Genomic DNA, 13,503 nt, shown 5'->3' with positions numbered 1-13,503 from the left:
GTAACCTGTACGACGGTTTAGGTAACGTCGAGTGTGCAAAACCTATAATATCCATCTTGTGGTAGTTTATATTTTACCAATATTTAACTTATGAAACACAGCTAAAGATAAACCAAGCCAGTAAAGCTATGCCCGGCTGTTCACAACTCACGGCTAATTAGCTGTCGTAATCAAAACGCTCCCTCATGTGAAAACGTTCCCCCTCCGAAACTAACCTGTTTATAATAATAAACAAAACCATCACTGACACAAAACATTACTACACCGCAGAAACAAAAGGATATCCGGTCCACATCATGGTACCTGCACTAGGTGCTAATAGAGAATGTTTTAATTGTATGTATGTGAATCAGATTTCTAATTTGAGTGATGAAAACGGATTCAGAACCTATAAATAAAGAGCAAAATCATTTCGTCTGTTGAAAAACATGCAATGTTGACGTTGAAGGGAAATAAATCCAATCATATTAATGCATGGACTAATCGAAGGCCAAGCAAATAGGGCACCAAGTAGTATCTATAGGCAGACTAAACACAGTGTTAAGTGAAAATATCGATCAATCGGGACTGGGATGTCCCATGCTGGGGTGGAGGGTGACTCGGCATTTCGCCCAAACGTCACTGACCGGACATTGGAAAGCACGTATCTGCAGATAGATCGCTACGAAAATTGCTTACTTATTTATAGACTGCGTGTTTAGAAATATGAGTTTTGGTGGAATTTGATCGGGGCCAATCGTCTCGGTTTTATGATCTGGTCTCGGTTTATCGCGTTTATTGTTCATAATAATAATGGAGAAGTGATTGAGAGACTTTACAGATTTCACATTATCCAATTAATTTTCTTTTTATCCTGGCTAACAGTTGTTTTATTAAGAGCCCAATTTTCTACTTATAAAATTTTGACAGTACATCGTGATTGCACCATCACCTCTAGGCAAGATAGGAGTCAATGAGTTTATAGAGTGTGGGAGTCGCCACTGAACTTTGTAGAGTAGGATACGTCTAATTTGTGAGTTGGCAACCACGAATGTGTTCTGTAATAACAACGTTATTTGTTTACGAGTCCCAGGGGCATTTTGAACTTTTTAGATCATATTTGTTTTTATTTTGTCGGTAACACAAGTCCAACTTTCCAAGTCATTGGAAAAAAGTTTAATTACCTGTCCCCTCGTTTGAACTCAATGAAACATTTTTACCTATCAAATGGCAGCCTATGAAAGAATAAAATCATTCTTAGAAGAGCCCATAGTCAAGAATTAAAAGTGTAATTTGTATTAATTGTGACATAATTTAGAAAGACCAATCGAACATTAAAGAGCCTGACCAATATTGTTTAGACATTGTTCTAAATAAACTACAAGCGTCAGAAGTCTACAGTCATGCAGAACGAATCATCTTCAAGTAGATGAGAATGTATGACGGTCGAAATCTTTATTTCTGACGTGAGAAGTATTATTGGCAATGAAGTAGTCCTTGTAGTTAGATAAAATGTTTCGAATAGATAAGTGTTAAGTTTTGCAGGTCAATTTGGCTAGAAAACACAATCATAGATGGTAATGGTATGACATAAGCGTGGTGACGTCACCCCGGGCGTCGTCGGCAACTGCGGCGAAGGCCGGCTCTGTTGTTTGTGCGCGACCGACCGGTTTTATGGCAACACATGCACTACACGCTACCATCTAATCCACCACTACGAATACGAATGTTACACGCGATATGTCTACATAGCTGTAAGTCAAAGCACTTAAAAAAGTAAAATCATACACTTAATACGCTACAGAGGAGACTGCTTCCTTACTTAATTTTGAGCTCTACGAAGTCATGCTTAAGTTCTTTATTAATTTTTATTTTGCTCATGACTCTCGGCACAATATGCACTTGCCACGCCTACATGCAAGAGGTTAGCCTCGGTGGAGCGATGACGCTATCGCCTATTTAGGTCAATATAACTCGGAGCGACCATAAAAATAATTATAAACAGACGGCAGAATCAACCACTTGGACAATGTCCTGAACTAGATTCGTAACTTTTATGAGAATTACAATTTGTCATCAGATGAATTTAGACATGTATTATTTAAGAAGTTAGAAAGATGGTCATTGAAACCGCCCCAAACCTCACATTCCGATACCTTGCCAAAACCCATATTGAATTATTTATAAAACGTAAGAGTAAGATATAGTTATGCCATATCATAAATTAGAAAAGCAATCTTAGCTATTCGATTGTTGACTAATCAATTTTAATTGAACTAATGGACGATCTCGGATGGGTGGTCGGTCTGGCTTCGGGTCATCTTGTAGATCAGGTTACATGAGGAGTCAAAATATCGACTAAAACGACCCAGCATAATTTCTAGTTAATTTTGACTTTATTTGGATGACAACAACTTCTGCTTTGAATAATATTATTAGTAATTCCATTTTTATCAACCTTCCTACTACCATGGAGACAATTTTTAACATCAGCACTCGTTCTTATTATCTGATGTCATTGGTCTGTACAATCGAGTTCGCCTTATTGTGGCTACAATTGGGACAAATGAATGCACTGTGAGATTCCTCAGGAGTTGCTGTTGAAAACAGTGGCATCATTAAAATCAACGGCACTTTTATCCATTCTGAGAAAAGAAAATAGGTAACCATTGTATGGTAGCCGTTCGTTCGTGTTAATAATGCACTATGAATTATTCACAAGCCATGACTTTGCAATGAAATTCTTTGTGCAAATGCACGTGAGCACACTTTCCATAATATTCATATACCGGTAGAGAAATCTGTATTCAATACCATATTTTCTTCACAAACGTTCAAAGGATTGCTTAATCTTGGCCCACAAAGTCCAAAAATATGCCGTGGCAAGAATTTGTTGAGGATATGATAGCGAGCCAGTAATAAAAATGATTTTATCACAAAGCTTGTAGAAAGCACTGTGAAGTGCAAGCTTTTGTACCGTTATGTTTTGTATTATGTAGACCACATTAAATGACAATTATATATAGTTGTTGTATTTGAATTGTGGTTAATGTCTCCAAGATGTAATGCAGTTTTAGCAGCTGATAATATGTTGGATGAAAATATCTACCAGAAAATATATGTAATAGATAATACCTAGCACATGAACATTTATGATCTGTCAAATAAAACGATGAGGAAAATATTGTTCAAGGGATTTTTTAAAGAAAGAATTGAACTTACAGCGGATTACATCAATGTATGTCAAGCTCGTTTCGACGATTGCAATTCGGAGTAGGAAGTTGAAAGCTGAGAGCTATGAGTACTTCCATTGTTTCAGAAAAATAAAGCCTGTGTTCATAACTGCTAGTTATCTATGTAAAATAGCCACACAGGCGCGATTTTTAAAATGGTGACGAGTGATGCAACGCAGAATAAATTAACGACGGAACAGCACAATGCACCATAACCATGGAACATTATAAACTCAAACGTTCAAGTGGAATATGATGTATTTATTGGCAGCATGTGGAATAGAACCTTGATTATAAGAAAATTTTCTTAGACACAACCTCCGACAATTATTATGTCGTTGCAAGGCTTCTATGCTGTTTCCTCTTATAAAATCGTTATCTTTCTTTCATGTTATTTTAATGGTGTATCCTCAAATGGTATTACATCATAGTCCATTCATGAGTATTTTATAATGTCCCCAAAGAGCAACATGGTTAACAATCCGACTTGATTGCATCAAATTGATGTTCAACAGCCGACAGATTGTTCCGGTGAATCAACTTTGTACTCCCATTCAGTTTTCATGACAGTTCGAGTTTTTTGGTTGTAAATAATAAAGTTGTAGAACTTTTCATTACAAAAACCAGGTATTATCATTCATCAAACAGCGTAACACACACTACTATGTTTCATATTATAATGTAATAACAAGAAAAAAATTAACGAAAAACAAGGTTTGAAATCCCCCTTTCTCTAACGGATAATGGCATTTTTTTGAACTAGAAATTATCTCATTCAATTTCTGGTGTTAATAAAACCGAAATTAGGAACTTACTGTCGCAATGAACAGTATTAGGGATGGATTTAAACAAAGAAATGCGTTTGTAGACGAACAGATTGGCAAGTCTTCATTCGTGTACAAACGTAACCGGTTCTGCCGGTCAGTTTGAAAGCTATATCTAATTCTGATTGCTAACTGCAAAATAACGTTTCTATGAGCTTTTCATTCTCTGCTGTTACTATCCTTAATTGTCACTTTGGGCTGTGTACGTGGCTTACGAGAATCAAATCATTGAGGTAGGCAATCGCAAAATCGATTCGATTGTATGTAAATCTGTAGTTTTATAATAGATACCATCAAGGTATCTAATATCGAGTAATAAGGCCAGATAAATCGATTGCATAAGAAAGGGGAAAAATATTGGAATAAACTCAGAACAAGTTTACGCAGCTCTTCGGGTACTGGGTAGCTCATGCAACATACGCGTGCTAGTGTAGTGTGTACGTATGTTCAGAAAGCGGTTGTTACGTGAGTCGGCGAGTGCAAGACATGGACTGGATTCGAGGTCGACGACCCCGGTAGAGCGGGACTCAGGACTCTACTGCCGGAATATTAAACGCGATTTTCAATTGCTTCAATCTCTTAATTTAAGAGTATCGTATTTTTATGGATGGTAATACAAGTAGAGGATCTTACGGGTTCGCGGTAAAATTGCAAAATTGGAGGGTTTTTTATTGGAACAGAAGCAACAACAAACACAATAAAAACTGATAATACGTAAGAAAGTAGATACACGTCAAACAAATAGTTTGGTAGTAATAAACTTGAAACCGAGTCGAATAAAATAATAAACAAAGAAGCAAGCACAATGGGGAACTGTTGACAGAAAGAGTAGAAAGCTTGTGGTAGCGTGCCCCTTTTGTTAGTACCATTAACGCATTTGGTACTCAACCGTGAAAGGGCCTCGGATTTCGACCATTTGTAATTTCGGTTGAGAATCGAGATGCAATCAAATGTGAAGGGAAGGTATTTTTTACAATTTAGATGTCGTAACCAGTTCGAGGCACGTAACAATTTTAGCTAAAATAACATTTGCTACATTTTTTATCTCGTAGGTAAGTTAAAATGTGTTTTATTCAACAAGAGCTGAATGCTAAAGCAACATCTGTAAAATAATTGATAAATAAATTATTCTTACCTAATCGTAGTACTATTTAATCTGGCAAGCACCTAAATACTTCAATGGCAGGGGAAATCCCCCTATAAAGTACTTTCCCTCCCTACAATCGCTGTCATTTAAATTGTATTTATTTATGACTTTCTATCTGTTCATCGATAGAAAACTGAACTCTTTCTAAAGTATTCATTGATTAACGGATACCTTTGTCCAGTAGTTCACGGCTCGATTCTCTACGTACTGGCCATAACTCGCTAAATTTAGATTTCTATAAAAGTGCTGTTGGATTCCACAGAAACCGTAGCTTTGTGTTCGGGAGAACGTTTTGAAGATATAACTGTAATTTATCGTATGCATAACTTATATCCATGATGTTGTCTGGCTTTGAAACGCATTTACTTATATTGTTAATGAGTCACAATATTGCTGTCACGTTCAAGGTTTTATTGTGTCATCAGAAGCTAAGACTTACCTGTAAACAATAAGTATATCTAAGAATAGCCATAAACAATGATAGTTTATAGCCAAATTCTAATCATTTATCATCTAATGATCATTGGAGTACAATTAATTAGTGATTAACTTGAACAATCATTTCGTAAGAATTCAAAAAAATAGGAATCATCAATTCTGTCAACCTGTTTGAAATGACTTCATTTCATTTTCTTAGCGGCCAATTAGGTCTTAATTTCTAAAGTTATTAAGGACGCTTGCTCGGTTTCTCGCAAATATCAATGTTTTTTAGGTACCATTTTGACACATAAGCAGTTACAATTTTCACAATATTATGGTATTAAATGAAAGGTAATTTATTCATCTCCACGTTAAATGCATTATAATTACACAGTCCCATACTTTTTTTTTACACAATTTCGTTTTCACCGCCGGAAGAATCATAAAAAAGTACAAAAAAAGGGGTCTGAATAAGTACGTGTAACCCTAATGTGGAGTTTATTTATAACTTCCAATAATAAAACAATCACAGCTAATGTATTTTTCTACACGTTCAGCTATTTTTTTTTTGACATACATAAACCACTTTATAATTTACAATAAATTATAAAATCACTCTCAAATTTCTTCATACATTTTTTCGCTATGCGCACGTCTCGGACCGTCATTCCGCGCTCAGACGCGCTCATGGACGCATGGGTGTATCGCTTTGTCGGAAAAAAATAAATACGTAAAATCTAAAATAAAGAGTGTAACGATTTGTGTACTGGGACTGAAATACGTTGATACTTTTTCGGATCAAAACAAAAGTAAGTACGGCCATCATGTTGTATCATGGCCGTACTTACGTACGTACTTATTTTTAGAATTGTATAGATAATAGATACCTATTAAAATGACAGTAATATTTTTTTTAATTCCAAATGGCGGGCACATTTTTTTTAATAATTTGATATTATGAGTAATCAATTAAAAGATTTTTGGGGGTTGTGATTTTGAAAATGTGTATTTATTTCATGATGGCGAACTTTTTTTTATGAAATAGTAAATTTTTTTACAGATGCCACGGCCAAAAAAATTTGGATATAGACCAAAAAAAATGTTGGAGTTTACCCAACTACGGTAAAGCCAAAGAAGAGTTATGATTTTGACAGGCTTTGTATGTATGTATGTGTGTATGTTCATAATTTATGTTATATAAATTAATGTTTTTAAAATTCATAATGATGGAAACACGACAAATGAGACACGACAACCGTTTTTAATAGTCTGCATCAGGACCGCCGTCACAAATCACCGATCCTCTCGAAATACATATAGAGAGTTGCTACCTAATTGCTACCAGCTACCATTAGTTGCTACCAATTGCTACCCTCGTGGTTTTGAAGATATTCAGCATCCTACGGTGACAGCCATTCTGATATTTTTTGACTTTTGAAAATGCACCTCAGAGGGTTTTATAATAAACAAAAAAAGCAAATGGTATTACCAAATTCAGGGCCAGTTACGAGTAACTGGTCAAAACCAATGCGTATTTGCCGTATGGACTGGCAATGTCAAAATTAAATATGCATTTGTGGAACGAAACGACCAGTTCTGGAAGGAAAACATGGAAGGACATTTAGTTAAATTCTACAACACCTGTTTACTTCCAGAACTGGTTGACCCACGATACACTAGCCTTAGGGACCATAGTTTACATTCAAGAAAAATATTGACTGTTAAAAATAATTCTTAAAAATATGTTAATTTTGTCATTTTGTTTTTATATTTTTTTGGTTGTTTACTGTTTTTATTTTTTACATTTTAATTTCTCGCAACGGTTTTTATTTTCATCCAAAATACTTATGTATAGAGGGGTTACTTAGTGCTGAATCCCCCAGTACTCATATAATCCGATGACAAACACATCACACAAAATTTAAATATCATATCAATAAGCGTGAAACCCTTTACAAACACTAAGTTACAACTAGTTACAGTCGAAAAAAAATAATATAATATAAAAAATCTTGCAAGTATCAAATTTCGTTGAGTGATGTACAAAATCTGGCCAACAATGGCTTCTATGTGTGTGTGAGCGCAATGTCGTTGTGTTGCCGCTAGTTTACCTAAAATTGAGCGAGTGAGAAATGTAAAAGCGTCCTTAATAGAACGTCCAAATAATTCTTTTAACCATCATGTCGCAGAGATGGTCGTTTTTGGGTCAATTAAAAGGTCACATGACAAACTGGGGGAGATAACTGTATGCGCCACTTGACATGATAAAACAAACGAAATATAAAAGTACCTACCGTTCAACTCCTTAACCTTGGAAATCAGCACACTTACGTAACTCATGTGCATTGAAAGTTTAAATAAGTAACAAAATCTTACAGCTTCGATCAAAGAATTCTTTCGATATGCGAATTTCACAGATAACTCGAACTAAACAGTCACGTTAGGAATTTATAATTAGGATCTAATCGTCTTCGGCTAATCGTCGAAATAGACGTTCATTTAACCGTTCTATGAAGTGAGCGGAGTAAAATAAATTTTGCGGCGAAGTAGCCGATCATCGTGCAAATTTAGATGTCCGCCACCCACAGGTTGGAACAAACATCAATAAACTAAGACGAAAAATATCAGATTCAATGTAAACTTAAAAGGGTGCTGATGAATGGTCACCGATTGAGAACAGGTCTACGATGACCTCATCTATTATTTTTTGTCATTAGCAGATGTAGTCAACAACGATGCATTCTGTATTATCATGGCAAGCATTCCTCGTCTACTGAGTCATTACGGCCTTTAGAAAACTGTTTTGTGTAGCTTCAACAGAAAGGCGTGGCATAAGCCCTTTTGCAGCATTTTGATATTATCAGTTTCTTTTATTTAAAATAAAACTGCAGAAAGAATATCTCCTTGTCCTTACATACTAACACAATGTTTGAGTTAGCAATGACATCATAACAAACACGATAAATTAGTGCCTTAACGAATGATATCATACGATGTAACATTGTGACCGCTAGAATGGTGCTAAGACTTATCTTTAAATGCATAGTTCTAGGATCAGCTCGGCACGAATAATTTGAAGGTCGACGTAGAAAACGGGAGATTTGATTGTACGAAATTTAGACGCTCCTTAAAAAAAGTTGGGAATTCACGCGAAAATTCTTAAAAGTACATGGATGATTGAAATTTTTGTTGAGTCTGGTGTATACCACGATACATTATAATCCTGACATAAAACAGTATCGGACAGTTGATTCAGTACGTCTGCGCGAGTGACCTCGATGACGACAGGGGGCGGGGCGCAACCGCTCTGCAAATAACGACAGATTTCTGAACGCACCCGGCAAAATTCCGTCTGGAGACTCCGTCTAGATAAAACGACACCTAAGTCTTGCATGCATGTTAAGTGCAGGTCAAGAGGTTGAAGCGCTTATTAGGCACTGTGGAAGATATCAAACTAATTGCTGGAATCAACTAACTACTAGTTTAAAGTATGTGATGCCCCCAGTCTTGACATAATCCTAAATAGGTCAAGATATTTTGACGACGAAAAGGATTTCATCTTCTGTAATGAAATGAGCATTTTCTACCGCACAAATAGTAAACTGGTATCATTATAGCGTACTCTTTTCAGAGTCAGACGTCTTTTTAAGTTGCCACTTCGTCTACGAGTAACATCGGCATAATAAATGATTAAAAACATGTTGCTTCTTGTAGAAGAAAATGTTATCGGATATCGATATCTTTTCAGGTTGGCGATAAAAATTAATTCGGAGCAATTTCTAGATTGTACATATTTGGTAATAGGTACGATGGCATAATTCTCATTTATTTATAAACCTTTCAAATCAATAACCCAGAATATATGTACAAAAAGTCACAGTGAGCAGGTACATGACATCACAACGTAAACCTCACTATATATTGATCTTCCAACAAGTAACACAGACACTAAACACCGGAAACCTGTAACCCTAAATGGGACGGAGGCCCCATTCATTAAAATTTGCAAATACACATACCAATAGCTAGCGAGGACTATCTCATCTCCGTACGCTTATCCAAACGTACAAATCCACAACACTGAGGTTCTATAAAATTCGAACACACGGGCACGGAACTTGGGATCGACACAGCACACAAGCGCGTCGCGACTTCAACTCGACAGAGTGAGCTGTGGGCCGGAATATCGATCCAACTCCTGGCGCCGGCGGGCCGCATATCCCTAGTGCACGCACGCCCCTCCCCGCCGGCTTGCCACCCCTGTGTAAAACACCCTTTATAACGGGGATTCTAATGGACTACTACATTAATAAAAACACTCGATGAAAATATTTTCGATGGAAGTGTATGCCTGTTTCAATCAACAATACTAAATTTTCATTAGTTGTATAGTCCCAGGAAATTGAAATGTTATCAAAGAATAAATTATCACAAAGCCGGGTAAATCTGTGTTAAGATGGGAACACTGGAATAACCCCTCCCACTTCCAGAGTGGCAGACCGACCTTGTGGGACGCGCCACGCAAACCCCGTTACCCCCTGTAGTTGCTGACACAGGAAATTTCTTCATATAGAAATTAAATTGAAAGGATTTGCCACAGAGAATAATTGTAATTATCCTTTGCGGATCGAAGGTCTATGACATTGCTGTGGCTTAAATCGTAAGGTTTTGACTCATTCATACTTTCAGTAAGGGGAACATTGACATGTTTGTTGCGGTAAAGACGTCGATATGGGTCAGAATAATACAAAAAGAAAAACTGATGTTGTGGTGGGCGTCGATCTGTCGAATTTAGATTCTTTGATCATAAATGGTTGATTGAATGACCCACTGATCACAGTATGTACAATGTTTGATTTTCAGCAATGATGTCAACTGCATAGTTGCATTATCATCGTTCTTTAGCTTATCAGGAAATGCGTCATCGTCTTTTCGCCTGATACTCCAAATAATTTGGTATACAGCCCGTTGCAATGCGGTATTCGGCATTGTTAATTTTGAGAAGCAAATAGCGATATAAGTAGCTATCTGACAGCTATTTAAAACGCTGTGAATGGCATTGTAAATTTTATGCTACAGTATTACAATGTCGATGCTGATGTAACTGAAGACTCACGAGACGTGCCTTAACTGAAAACTTCTGAAGTCACGTTTTGAATGAAAATATGGGTATTTGGTATCTGAATAAGGCGGAGTACATATTTTTGGCAAAACTCTAGACTTCTCATACATTTTTTCATGATTCCTTTATGGATATTGCATGGTCGTGTAGGATTTATGCAGTTGCCGGATGGGAATCGTGTCGTTCAATTGAGCCATGAACATAATTCTGTTTCATGATTTTCTATTGACCTGCTTCTGATTTGACTTTGGATGCATTTAGCACAGATTTCGGTCAACAAAAATTGAGAGAACCCCATAACTAAGCAATGCAAGCAGTACATATATGGATCTACATGACGCGATCTTTATTAGTCGGCCTTGGGATGATAAGGGGAATAAGTGGCTTCATCAGCCAAAATAAGAGTTTAGCAATATTGTGTTTGAGATTTTAAACGGTACAGTAAGACCACCTCTTTATTATCAATCATCAGATTCAAAATAAATGTAACAGAAAATTCCACTTTACACATGCATTTACCATCATGCATATGGCTGCAAGGACAGACATTTCTCAACAGATGTTTCATTTGAATGTTTATCAAAGATGTTTTGTTCCATGCTCCTATTCTAATGAATAACAGATAGTATTAGGTCCTTCACTAACTGTTAGTAGTTGTTTATAGTCCTATCAGTCATTACTGGCTCATAATGAGGATCATTGTCTTGCTAGCCTTTTCCCAGCTTTTTTTGTCGCCGGTTTTCTTTCAAATTCGACGCAGCTGAGTACCAGTGCTTTACATGACGCCTATCTCACACCCTTTCAGAAAAGGGCATCAGAGTAAAACTGTAAAATACAGTAAAACTGGCTGTCAGATTTTTCAACTTCTGACCGATTGTTCTGTAACAATTGTCAAAGATGTATGTAGAGATGGCAAAAGGGGATCCCCAATTTAATGTAGATTCACAAACACGTGACGACTCCTAAAGTAACTCCTATTTCATAATGAGATGTTCCTCACATTATGTAGTAAAGTCACATGGCTTTGAAGATCAAAGTTCTGTTGAATCACACACAGCTGCAGGCATTTTGCTCCCTTCTTGGGCATGTCTGTACATTTTTGTATCCTCATACAAAACTGGCTGTTACTAATCTCCTACTAAAAATGCTGTTTGGTCCTTTTTGTAAGATAATGAGCAATGAATTACAAGGTAATATTTACCTCATAAGCATGTTTGATTGCTCTTAACATTTGACCTTGAAGAATTACACAATGGTTGCTTCAGTAATTTTGCTTACCTACAATGTACTGAGCAATCAATCACCCAATGAAGTACTTTTTGCTGCATTGTCATTTATATAATGCAAAAATAAGGTCTTTAAGCAGAAATGACTACTTACAAAAGTTATAATTCTGTATACCTCTGCGTGTAGACTTCAAAGAAAACTATCTACTTATAACACTTTCCAAATATAGAACTCATGAAAGAGCCTCTGAGGTGCACATGTATTTTATGATAAGATTGACATTTTATAATAGCATTGAAATGAATGCGAAACAAAATTTGTTTGCCGAACATTTAATCTACCTAGGAAGTATAATGAATATTAAATTATTGATTCTCAGATTTATATTAAGCAGTGATTCAACACACACATAACTAAGAGACCAATACTCAATAGAAAACACTTGAATGCCTAGTAACACATACGGTCACGCCCCACTTGCATTGCCACACTGATAACATAATGGCTGAAGATAAATAATTACTTGTACACTCCACCTGTTCACTTACTATAGCTTTTATATCTTACACAGGATTATGTAATAAGTACTTAAGTAATTGGTTACTTTCCTCCCCACTCAGAGACATTTAATGGTTACTTAAGCCATTCCTTAGTAAAGGATTTGTATGACATTCCGTCACTAACAAGTGACTTAAGTAATCATTATATGTTTCTGAGTGGGGACGTTTATAATATAACCAGATTTCAATTAGGGAACTATGATGTCCCGCAATCAGGTAAAAGTATCCCAACCTAGGTTTGTAGGTTAGCACCGGACTATGAGCTAAACTTCTTGTCAGCCAGTTCAGCATGAAAGTGTTACTAACAATCTTGCCTTGCATTCTTAATATTATTGTTTTTTTTTTTTTAATATAGAATGAAATACATGGAGATCTTTTCCTGAAAGGCATTACCTATTTCTTGGTTATAAAAAAAGGCAACCACAGTCAAAAACAAAAAAGAGGTATAGAAGGAGTTGTGCCAAATATTTACATGTGCAAATTAAAGTAGATTATGCAAACTTTAAATGGGGCGGAGTTGTTTGATTGGACATTGATCAGTGTTTACCAATACTTAATGTAGATCCAATTTCAAATCAATCATGATATGAATGTCTGACTTCAAATGTTGGACTGGAATTTTTATATTTACATTGCACATTATTTCACTTGTAAGTTTTATATATTTTTTTGCTGTGCCCTACAAGGTCCACAACATTGTGGAATGCAAATAAATAATATGAATGAATGTCTCATTTTAATACTTTTAGGTTTTTAATTTTTGTTTTAATCAAAAATTCCATAAAAGGACAATGCTATTCTTTGTATGGAAGTTGGGCTCAAGAGTTGCCCACAGTAACTGCATAGTGTATTATATTCCATAGGCTTATAATAGGTCCCAGACCGAAATATTTCGAAATCTATCCCAGGAGTCCTGAGAAAAACTGGTTTGACTCTTATTCAATATTACGAAAAATATGCTACGAACTCTTAACTATTCCACTTTTATTAC

The 13,503-nt window shown here is 36.0% G+C and overlaps 1 protein-coding gene across 14 annotated transcripts in view; it reads right to left on the bottom strand.

The window, feature by feature from the left end:
• Window positions 1-13,503, bottom strand: part of LOC124636264 (spectrin beta chain) — a 69,680-nt gene that overhangs the window by 53,119 nt on the left and 3,058 nt on the right. The window contains exon 1 of one of the 14 annotated variants that reach the window (XM_047172268.1): window positions 9,623-9,772. The exons of the other annotated variants lie outside the window; for them this stretch is intronic. The gene's annotated coding sequence lies outside the window, so the exon portion shown is untranslated. Of the gene's footprint in view, window positions 1-9,622; window positions 9,773-13,503 lie in introns of those variants that run through there. 14 annotated transcript variants of the gene reach the window in all.

The sequence above is a fragment of the Helicoverpa zea genome, chromosome 14, assembly GCF_022581195.2.
Source record: "Helicoverpa zea isolate HzStark_Cry1AcR chromosome 14, ilHelZeax1.1, whole genome shotgun sequence".
Taxonomy (NCBI): domain Eukaryota; kingdom Metazoa; phylum Arthropoda; class Insecta; order Lepidoptera; family Noctuidae; genus Helicoverpa; species Helicoverpa zea.
Note: the sequence above shows the minus strand (reverse complement) of the source record. Positions and strands in the feature narration are given on the sequence as shown.